Raw genomic sequence first — 13,067 nt, 5'->3', positions numbered from 1 at the left:
AATTCGGATGAATAATACGCTTATCGAAATTTCTTATGAGCATCAAAATAGACCACCAGAACTGTTCATTAAATCTAATTTATTAAGAAAATTAAAAATAATAAACTTACGTTTTAAAGTTATATCGCAGCGGACTATTAAAATGATTTTTTATATTTTTAAAATACAATTGTTATATAGTTATTTGGAAATATCACACGTGCAGCTTCGCACGACTTTGTTGTAAACACCGGCACACGAATCATGGGCCCAATTTTTACATTGACACATTGAATCCATGGCTCTAAAGATTCTGAGTATAATTTACCACAAAAAATACAAGCCGTATCATTTACCGATTGTTTTGATTTGCGTTTTCCTTTTTCCTTTCCTTTGATTGTTGTCTTCTCCATCGTTTTAATATCAAATTCAAAATTTTTTGAAGGGCCTACTTTGCCCTTAATTTTCAATTTTTCAATTTTAATGGACGTAGCATAATGAAGTGAAAATAAGAATCAAGGTTCTAAATAAAGTAAACGCGTAAAAAACATTAATCATATTATTGTTATTTTCCTTAAGGGACTCAATTCCCCCCCCCCCTGCTCTATTAACTAATAGCTTGTTGATGCTTATAAAACACATAATTAAGCAAATGTACCTTCAATCTGCCGACAAATGCTTGCGGTTAAAATTGGTTTCAAAGCAATTTCTTCATTTATTTTTTTTGCTTGTAAAAAACAGGTGGTACCGCGATTGTACACAATTCCTTTTTTTTGAGCCAAGGTAAACTTTTTTGATGCAAGAAATTTTTTCAAGTTCTAAGGAAATTTTTTATTACATTTCATAGTGCAAAATTTTTCTTACCCCAAGAAATCCTTTTTTTCTGTGTATATTAAAATAAAAACAAAATATACATTTATATATGAAGTTGGCAAAGTAATCAAATTTAAATTGAGGGTATGGTGAACGGACAATAATATAGTTTAAAAAATGTTTTTAAATATAAAAAATAATAAAAATATAAATAGAACAACATAATAATTTCTTATAGAATTTTGTGGGTTCATCAAAAGTGAACATTGACAATATGTTCGATTACCATTGTGTATATATTATTAATTAGATGATTGTCGTATTACGACTTAATTATAAGAAATGTATATAATGTATATGTGAATATTTATTTATTATGAATTAAGTTTAAGATATATGTGACATTAATATTCAAATTATGAGTTCTATCCTTATTCGCGTAAATATCGATTAATTGATCTTAATGATTGATCCCTGCTGAAATATTGCTTAGATAAATTGAGTATTATAGATTATATTGTTAAATTATATAAATTATAAGTAAAATTGTTTATAAGAATAACATAGAATTTAAAATTTACTGTAAATTGTATATTAGTAAGAAACAAGAAATTATAACGGTTTATAATCGTTATGGAAGACACAAAGTGAAATAGTCAAATTAATGTTTTTTCTTTTCTAAACGGAATTAAACAAGAATTCACCATTTCAATATTTAGATAAAATTTATATTAAAAAAATTTTAGTCGATACAATCACGGATTAAAGTCATCAGTGGATCATCAAAATATCTCGATGCACTGCCGAAAGTGGCCTACAATTATAAGGCCTTTTTAAATAAACAATAATAAAAAATGAATCAATTTGAATGTTATTTATTGTAATCCGTGATGGTATTGCGATTATTTTTTTGTGAAATACAATAATTTAGATTAGACAAATGAAATGATAAATAATGCGTATTGTGTATATTAGGGTGATCCATTTTGATTGACTCTTTTTTTTTACGCCCACTTCTAAATACTGTCCTAGACATTGAAAAAAATTCCCTGGAAGTTTCGGCCCTTAATTTTAATTTGAGGTACTTTACATTTGATTTTGAAGTTTTCCCATTAAAAATACATGGGAAAGTTAGTATTTTTTTCAATTTTCTAGAATTTAGCCACATTTTAAGTTATCGGATCACCGATTACGGTATTTTGTAGGTAATTCAATACTCTTCAAAAGTCTCCTTAGTAATTTTACTGAAAGTCTAACTGTTTTGTTTGTATTGGTTTCGAAAACTATTTTTTTAATAACAATGTGGATTTTCTGATAATATTGACAAAATAATGAAATTTACAAAAAAAAATGCAGATTAAGATTTTTTAGGGAATTTGATTCTCTACAAAAAAGTTCCTCTTAATTAAGTGACTCAAGTTCTTTGTTCACGAAATTTTGTACATGAATGATTTTTGAAAAAATTCGAACAATTGCACTATATATATGATCTATAAAAATTGAGAACGATAAGGAATATAATGATAAAGTGATCAGTAAATATTATTATTCTAAATAGTAATTTTTTTTTATTTATGATTATAACGTTATTAATTACAGGAAAAATATAAAAATTTATTGTCTATGCAAGAAAAATTACTATTTGAACGTTAAAAATCGTAACTGATTCCTAAAAAATTGGCGACACGCATTATAAAATTTAATCTTTGAAATATTAAAATTCCCCATATTCACACCCGGATTCCGGGTTATAGTTTCGAACACTAATTTTCAAAGTTTTTTTTTTCGTGTTCCTTTAAATTTTAATTTTAAATCAGTACATAATTTTCTGTTTATTAATTTGACCCACTAATAAAAATTCGAAGGATTATATCTTAATAGGTTTCGGAAAAATTTTTGACAAATATTCTATTCACAAAACATAAAATCCCTATCTCACGTGAATAAAAAATTTGAGTCACTTAACAGAAAAGTCCCTTTTTGTGATCAAATTTCCTAAAAAATCGTTTTCTGCATTTTTACTGTAAATATCGTTTTTTAATCAATGTCAACTATAAACCCAAATTATTATTAAAAAATATTATTTCAGAACCAATACAGTAAAATTATACGAAGGAGACTTTTGAAAAATATTAAATTACCTGCAAAATGCTGCAAATGGCACCCCGATAACTTGAAATGCGGCTGAACCATAGAAAATTGGAAAAAATCCTAACTTGTTCATGTATTTTAAATGGAAAAACTTCAAAATCAAATGTAAAGTACTTAAAATTAAAATTAAGGGCTGAAATTTGCAGGAAATTTTTTTCCAATGTCTACAACATCATTTTGAAGGGAGTAAAAAAGAGAGTAATTTCAAACAGATCACCCTAGTATATATACGTAATAGATAAATTAAATAAAAATAGAAAATGGCAGCATAAAATTAAATGAGATTAAGAATAATCAATAATAATTATAATAATTATGATAAAGATTAGTTAAACTAATTAACTGTAATAGCAAATAAAAAATTTTGATGATATTATTTATTATGATGATATTGGTACTGCAATTTTCGTAGCATAGGTTAACTGTACAACATTTAACGCGATGTGCGATTGTGGGTAAGCGATTAAGGGATACAGATGAGTGCCTCGCCGCTTATGAGCCCCATGCCGGCTAGGCCCTCACAATAATCTCTTCACATACTCACCGCACAAAGATTTAACGCTTATATTAACTTAATCATAAATTGTTAAGCGACAAGTGAGACAACAACAAATCGATATTAGATGTAAAATAGCAATAGACCGTATCATCATTGTCCTATTCTCCTTTATTGCGTCTATTAATATTAAAAAAAACAAAAAGATGAAAACAAACAAACTATATAGCTTATAATCCAATATTTATTCCAATATTATTGGCAGACGTGTCTTCAATGCGAAGAGCATGTGCATACACATTATTATACTCAATTGACTGGTTTGTGTAACTATTTATAATGTTTGTTATGCTTCGCTGGACGAAGTCTCTTTTCATATCTTCCGACTTTCTTTTTACTTTCAAAGTACATACATGTTATATATATATATAGTAACATGTTAATGAAAATGTCAATTTACATTTAATTTAATTATCATTGTGATGTTTTTCTTGTAAATATCATTGTAGTTTATAAAGAAATATAGTTCATGTAAAAATAGACTTTACGATATAGTCAATGTATTTTATCGATATTAGAAACGAGATTAGTTATAAAACTCACGCGTATATATTAACTATTTATTTATAACTACTTTATTATATTTTTTTTCAATTATTTATTCAAGCTCCTGAGTAAGGTATTATAGTGGAGAAAAGCAAAATATTTATGGAAAGATATGCATAAAAGTAAATTATACACTAATGCCAAAAATTAAAGGAACAGAAAAATTTTAAAATGTTTTTAGTGATTTTTGCAAGGCTGTAACTTTATGAAAAATAATCGTATCGACATTTAAAAAAAAAAAAAAAAAGTATTTTATAGCTTAAAACCTCTAGTTTCGGTGCATTTTCATCAAAATTCTTTTAGAAGTACGGCCATTGCGCAAACGAGAAATACCGCGAGACGAAAAATTTCCAAATTTTTTTTTTTTTTCTTTCAAATAGTCCACGGGCTATAGAACATTTTTTTCAGCTAAACCAATGCATACACAGTCAAAAAAAAATTCGAGGAGTAAATGCGGATTAAATCCGGAGTGAATGAATTTTTAATTATTCACTCCCTTCGGAGTGACATTCACTCCGAAGGGGAGTTTTCGCGGAGTATATAATTTTTTATTAATTTTATTCCTCCGGAGTGAATTTTAAAGATAGCATAAATAAAATATAACTCCATTAAATATAATCGAAGTAAAAACTCGCGTATTATATTACTGATAAGCTGATACGCACACACACGCATGCACAACCACACAAACCTAAACAAATGCACACACACTCGCACACACCCCCGCAAATTGGCACGCACACCCTAACACACACACACACATACACATTTGCGCACACCCGAATACATTCGCACACGCGCACCCAACCGCGCACAATGGCACACACACCCGGACTCACATACTCGACACACAAACAGTTCAACAGTTTAATATTATAATTAAATTCATTCAATTCATCAATTAATAAATTTATTTAAATGCTAAAACTCCGGACCGGAGTGAATTGGGAGTGAAATAAAATCCCCGTCACTCTGCTAAAAAAAACTCCCAATTCACTCCGCATGCATTGTTTTTTTTTTAAACTCCGGAACTCCGAGTGGCGGATTGAACCCGAAGTGAATTTGGATTTAATTTCACTCCGAATTCACTCCGGATTTTTTACAGTGTAGGTCGCTTAGAAAGTGTATAATTAAATATATTTTTTTTTTGACGTCAGCATAATTAAAATAACCTGACCTATATCAATATATCTGGCATTCCTTGTGCAAATTAGCTTTCAGTGGGATCGGTTTAATTTTTTATATTCCGTTAATAAAATGGACCTGGAAAAAAAATATTAGATGTAATGATGTATGATGTAGTTTGGTCGGACAAAATCATAATAGGTCACGTAGAGAATTCGGACCTGACCAAATCTGAACATATCTTGGCAGATGTAATGGTATCTGTTGGATTTCTTTCTTGATAATTATTCAGAATTTTTTATATAAATTCAAATATGACCAAAAATATACGAAAAAATAATTAAAATCTATTAAGATCTCCGAAAACCAGATTTTTCCATAATTGTGATCTATTTTGATCGGAGTAGATTTATTTAAATCAATTCTAATTCTTGAAAATCTTTTTAGATCTAAAATTTTTGAAAATTTTTCTTATAAAACTTTAAAATCTCTAAAAGAATTTGAATTTTGAGTTCTCTCTAATTTAGTAATTTTCCGTTTTTTATTCTGATCTTTGTAGCTCTAAATGGTACATCTAGATCTCTATAGAACTTAACTGTATGCCGGATTTAGATCACCGTAGATCTGAATCATCTTTTCCAGAAAAAATTTTGGCATATATAATTAGGCCTGACGATATATATTTAGATATGGTCTGGTCAAAATTCAATATCTGACCAAATGGAGTATGATTTGACCAAATTTTTCGCATTGAATTATTCAAACTATTAGATTTAGCGCTAAATCTAATAATTTGAATAATAAAAGACGTTATTGTTTTTGGTCTAATTTACGTAAATCTAGTTTTTTACTAAATAGGACGTACAACTAATAATTTTAAATTCCATTGAAAGCTAATTGCATAAAAAAATGTGCAAGATCCTTTGACTTAATTAAAGTGATTATAAAAAATTACTAGGTCACTAAAAAAAAAAATTTAATCAATATGATAAAAAAAAAACTAAAATATTTCGTAAATAGAGCATATTAAAAACCGTTCATAAAATTATATAACAATCTTCGTGAGGGGGGGGGGGGTGTAATTTGTTACAGGGAAAAGAGGGCTGGTCGAATATAATTTCATGTAGCACAAATAAATTTCGACTTTTCGTACTGTATTATATTCAATTAAAGTACTAAATGTTATAAGGAAGGAAAATTTGTAGGCAATTTCCTATCTAGTGTTACAAAACTTGGGGGAGGGGGTGAGAAGAACTCTAGAAAAAATAGCGTTATATTAATTACGGGTGGGCCCTCACATAAAACATATTGACTATAAATATATTGCTTTTCTCATTATAATAATTTAATTTAAATAATATACCTAAAAAAATGAGTAAATATAAAAAAAAATGATTTTATAATTTAATATTGATATTAATTTATAATTAATAGCGCACACATTTTATTATTTAAAACCTTCAACACTACCTCAAATACACACACAAACAGAAAAAAAATATATACTCATATATGTACATTAATTGATAAAAATCAAATGTACTTCAATGAGTGAATCATAGAAAGGGTAAAATAATTGCGAGGATTCAGTCATGTGAAGCTAAGAGTCATTTGCAAGATTGATTAGACGATGTCATTGGTCTTTCGTTGGCCTAAATCAAACAAATTACAATTATCGGTCATTTACGCAAACTAACCACGACCATGACATATTTGTAGCATGTACAAATAAAAAAATAATTTTAAATTATATATCAAATTCAAATATACAAACTTTTCATAAAACATATGCGACCGGAAATAAATAAAATATAAGGAAATATTAAAAAAAAATATATTAAATTAATAAATGAATTTCATCAATATACTATATGTAGAAAATTATGAATATATGTACATATAATATGAGGCATAAAACAAAAAAACGTTTTATGCATGCTTTGCCTGACAATCTAATGAGCGCAGTTAATAAATTAATAAATAGAGCAATTAAATAATATTCGATATGTGATTTCAAGTATTATATAAATATATGTACTTGTATCATTTATTGATATTTGTAGAAAAATAAATTTTATTATTATTTTTATCGTTATTTTTAAAGCATTATTGTTGTTATTATCAATTTGTGTTGAAGTACTTAACTGCATTTTAATTATTGACTATTTTTTCGCTCACCTCAATCGCGAAGCGAAGAGGTAGTGCTCTATTTTTTTTTTTTTTTTTTTTATTATTGTAATGCACATAATAAACTATAATGCCATTATTTATTTAAAGTTATAGATTTACAATGTGTACATTAATAACAGGTACAATAAAGTAACACAATGTGATATAATAAGAAAAATAATCATGTCGAAACATTAATTTTTCATTAAATACCCTGATAGCCAAGTTGGCGAGAAACTGACGAGAAACTTGCAGCCGCAACTGGACACCAAGTTGACCGCCAACAGTTGGTACCGCCAGTAGTTGATAGACATTTTCTGAGAAAGTTGGTGGCAAAAGTTGTAAATCCAAAAAGTTGACGGTCAATTTCTAAGGAAGTTGGTGACAAAAGTTGCTTGGGAAAGTTGGCAATCATAAGTTGACGGTAAGTTTTCTGTCAATTTTCTCAGAAACTTGCTTTCCAGTTGCGGCTCCATACTGGCGCCAACTTTCTGAGAAAGTTGGCGGTAACTTGTAGCCAAAAGTTGCAAAAGCTGAAGTTGTTGACAACTTGTTGTCAAGTTGGTCGGAAACTAATGAATGATCAACTTTTTTACGATCAACTCGTGTTATCAGGGGTATTATCATTTGATAAATTTTATCATTTACCGATTGTAAATAAAAATGTCTGTTGTATCTAGAGTAGTAAATTAAATGGTAACGCTTGTATCGATACTCTGTTGTAATGGAAGTAAATAATAATAATTTAAACCCTTTAAAATTATTCCTATATTTTATATTAAAAATATCAATACCTAAAATTTATGTATAATTTTTTCATTATTATCATTATATATAAATAATATTAATATCATTAATTTTATCATCATGACAATTCCAGAAACATTCTGTGCATAGACAACTTAATAAAATTTCCCATCTTAAATATTTCTTTTGTAAAATAAAACCATTCTTAAACTAATTTACTTCGTAAAAAAATGGTGTTAAAAATGGACTCAATTTGACACCACGTGGTGTTAAAATGGAATGACACCATGTAGGCGGTGTAATTTGACGGTGATAAATCCGTGGAAAATCGGAGGGAAAAAAATTCACTTATAGAAATTAGAAAAAAAAAATATAAAAATTTGATGAATATTATTTGAAGCAAATTTCAATTGTACTATATGTACTTATGCAAATAATTATTTATGTTATACGTCATTTATTTAAAAATTACACAATTTTACACCCACCATTTCAATCAACGGTAAAGAATATTTACACCAGCGGCGGTGTTATTTCAACAACGCTTTCGCTGTTGAAATTTGACACTGGTAATTTGAAGACCTACACCGCCTGGGGTAAACTGCTTTTTTTATAGAGTAAAAAATGATCGGTAAGTGAGAAAAAACGTTAGTTAAAATGCGAGTTGAAGTGTTTTCTCAGTTACCGACTATTTTCTAGCTGAGTCGATACTGAATAATATTATTTCGAGTCTCGTCATTAAAAAGGAAAGTTTCGGAGCAGAGTAACGCCGAAGATTATTCAAGGAATCAATAATAAGTCGCCATAACTCTTTAACTATGACCCCAGAGAAAAAAATTAGAGATATTTTCCAATTCAGAGTTAAATTTTCTGTGAAAATCCCTAGTCTTGTAGCTGCAACAGGAATATACATGTGGCTGCAACAGGACTGATCTTGTAAATAGTACAGGACTTTCCTGTTACACACTGTAAAAAATAATTTGAAAATTACAACACAAAAGGAATTGAATTTTCATAACTAGATAATTGAATTGTATTTTCAATAAAAAAAGTTTCAAATTTAATGTACGTAATTTAATAGTGAAGCTGGTATTTAAAATTAAGAAAAAGAATATGAATTTAAATAAACGTACTTAAAATTTATACTTGTTTTTTAAATTTTCAAAGCAAGTATTGAAAATTCTACGACATATTGAATTTTAATAATTCCATTTGAAATTTCATAATACTTATTTAAAAATTCAAATACTTGTATACGAAATTTCTGCGCGTGACTTGCTGCGCGTTCAGTAATCAAGGATTGAAATCAAAGATTAATACTAATTAGTTAAATATATAATAAATTTGAGTAACGTAAGCGGTGTACATCACACTGTTAAAAAAATTGTTTAAATTTTCAAGACATTGTATATAACGCAATAAACACATACAATTGTGTTTGAAATTTCATTGTAACGATCGTATAAAATTTAAAGTACACGCTTTTGAATTTTCAAATAATCAGTTTAGATTTCCAAATACATCTATTTGAAAATTAAAAAGAAAGTGTTTGGAAATTAAAAACAAAGTGTTTGAATATTTAAAAAATTGTATTTAAAAATTCAAAACGAAGTATTTGAAAATTCAAAGTGTTGTTTTGAAAATTCAAAAGCGTGTATTTTAAATTCTATGTGAAATTAGTAATGAAATGTCAAGCACAAATGTATGTGTTTATTTCGTTATATACAATGTTTTGAAAATTCAAACAATTTTTTTAACAGTGCAGCCACAGAGCCAGTCCTGTTGCAGCAACAGTTCTTTTTTTCAGTACTGTGTAAATATCGTAGATCGGCGTTAAAATAACGCCGTTGCCGGTGTAAGTATTCTTTACCAATGTTAAAATATTTTACTTTGCGAATATTTTTACTTACTCGATCACTATACTTGTTAATAAATGATATTTTTTATTAATTTTCATAAAGAACTGATATTTTTTATGTTTTATAATCTTTGAACTTAATACTCCAAGCGGACGCAGTTTACACCGCTTTTACACCGATATTACTCCGATTCTACACCGGTTTAACACCGGTACTTTAACACCGCCGAATTACATCTCCTACACCGGTGTAATTTCATTTTAACACCGGGCAGAGTTGAAATTAGTCCATTTTCATCACCGCTCTTTTAACAGTGTATTATCAAACGTTTAGGAATGACATCATATTTATTTTTTTACGTTGTATCAAGTCTACATACTTTAGAATGGAAAAAAAAAATTTTATTTACAATATCTTTTAATGAAATAGCGATAACAATAACTGTAAATTTTGTTTTTATCTAACACTAAACTAAAAAATAATATTTGTGAAAATTTAATCACGTAGACAATTAATTTAACAATTATTCAATTTTGATATAATTAAGATGCGTCATGTGGAACACACAAAGCGTGTAATTATCATTCATTAAATCACATAATTATCTAACTCACAAGACTCTGAGTATTATACACCTCAGATAATTTTGCAGTAATTCTGCAGGCGTCTGATAAGCAACAAGGAATATTATTATATCTGTTACTATTTTATTCATACATAAGTTGTGCATCAAATTAAAAGATTAGAGCTCGGTTAATTAAGATAATGGATTCATTTAAATTTTGGCGATGGGGACGCACACTGAAAAAAAAACCAACAATAAGATCACATCCTAGATTCCAGAGATTGGCTTCAACTCGCGAGTAAGTACAATTAAAATTTTTTTTCCTTTTACTTTTATAATTAAACTTCACAATAGACCGAGTAAAAATATGATATATTGTGCGTTGAACTTTATCATACGAAGGATAAGTACGATGATAAGTAAAAAATATTTTTTATTAACAAACATATAATACACGTAGGTCAGCTATTTGAAGTTCAATTAGAGCTTAATTTAATTTCCTGGTAATGTACGATATAAACAAAGCATTTTGTGATGGTTCATTAAATCAATTTCCGAGTATAATCTCTTACAATAACTTTTTTTTTCTATTTATAAAAATGACATCCTTTGAGTTCTACTTATTTAGCAATATTTTAATCAAGGGTTTTTAGGACTATAATTCATTTACATAGAGGAGGGGGGGGGGTAAAAGGGGGCGCTTAAGGAAATACTGTTTTCGAGGACTAGAATACGTTGAATCTTTTTTTTTAATGATATTCAAGGTAAATAGACAAAATTTTTAGGTGCCGTAACAAATTAAATTTTTATTTTTGGCGGGCAAAATGGGGTACCCTTTAAAAAAGTTGAAAAAAAAGAAATTTCCGAAAGTTGATCAAATGTCATTAAATTAAATTTTTTTTATGTAATATAAATATTCTCCGGGTAATTGATTTTTAATTGAAAAGTATATTATTCGTAAGTAGAATATTTTAAAATAAAATATCAATTGATACACGATGCAATAGAATTAAAATTGGAAATAATAGAAAATCCAGTGATATTTCGATAATTCGTGAATTGTTTGAACTTTTAATTTTAATTTGAAATTAATTAATAATATTAGATTAGATTCGATTCTAACGATATCCGCACACCCCTAAACTCTATATATTATGGTAACTATTCCCATAATATTATGGTAATCGTTCCCATTATTCTATGGTAAGCGTTACCATTTATTATGGTAATCATTCCCATAATGCATGAGAATTCTTACCATATTATTATGGTAATAGTGACCATAATCTTATAGTAATGGTTACCATAATGTTATGGTGATGTTTCTCATACGGAAAAAGATATATCCGAGAATATATGCCGGCAAAAAAGCATACATATGACAATACTAAAGATATAAGCCGGATATATACTATTTTACCGGGATATATATTTTTTCGTGCAGGTTACCACCTATTATGGTAATGGTTACCATTTATTATGGCAATGGTTACCATAGAATAATGGGAACGATTACCATAATATTATGGTAATGATTACTATATACTATAGTAATGGTTACCATGTATTATGGTAATGGTTACCATATATTATGGTAATGGTTACCATGTATTATGGTAATGGTTACCATCTGTTATGGTAATGGTTACCATATATTATGATAATGGTTACTATATACTATGGCAATGGTTACCATATATTCTGGAAATAGTTACCATTAATTATGGTAATGATTACTATATACTATAGTAATGGTTACCATGTATTATGGCAATGGTTACTATTTATTATGGTAATGATTACTATATACGATAGTAATGGTTACCATGTATTATGGTAATGGTTACCATATATTATGGTAATGGTTACCATGTATTATGGCAATGGTTACTATATATTATGGTAATGGTTACCATATATTATGGTAATGGTTACTATATACTATGGTAATGGTTACCATATATTATGATAATGGTTACCATGTATTATGGCAATGGTTACCATATATTATGGTAATGGTTACCATATATTATGGTAATGGTTACCATATATTATGGTAATGGTTACCATATATTATGTTAATTGTTACTATAATATACATACGAACTTTTCCAATAATCGACGTTTCAAAAAAATCGGTTACCATGTGTTATGGGAACCATTCCCATAATATATTGTAGTTGCTACCATAAATTTCTTTCCGAGTATAAGGTCCTAAATACTATTAAAAAAATTTTAATCTATTTATGTCACGTTTCATTAGTACATACTTAATATACTAAATAAAAATGATATACATCGTCAACCTTCAGTATCATAATTAGTTTGTTCCTTCCAGTAAACATAAAAATAATTATTAACTTAAGATGATAATAAAAAAAAAAGTTTTACAGTTCTATGATAATAATTTCAGCACGACCATAATTTTTCATTTCCGTTATGTCATTCTCAATGCAATCTCAACGTAATGAGATAAAAGATTTTTTTACGCTGGCTTAGAGAAAGCATCGTAATCATCACTAAGTCTGAGCACGCGTTCATATTGACGTTATTGTAA

This window comes from Microplitis demolitor, chromosome 5 (assembly GCF_026212275.2).
Source record: "Microplitis demolitor isolate Queensland-Clemson2020A chromosome 5, iyMicDemo2.1a, whole genome shotgun sequence".
Taxonomy (NCBI): Eukaryota; Metazoa; Arthropoda; class Insecta; order Hymenoptera; family Braconidae; genus Microplitis; species Microplitis demolitor.
This window is presented reverse-complemented; position numbering follows the sequence as displayed.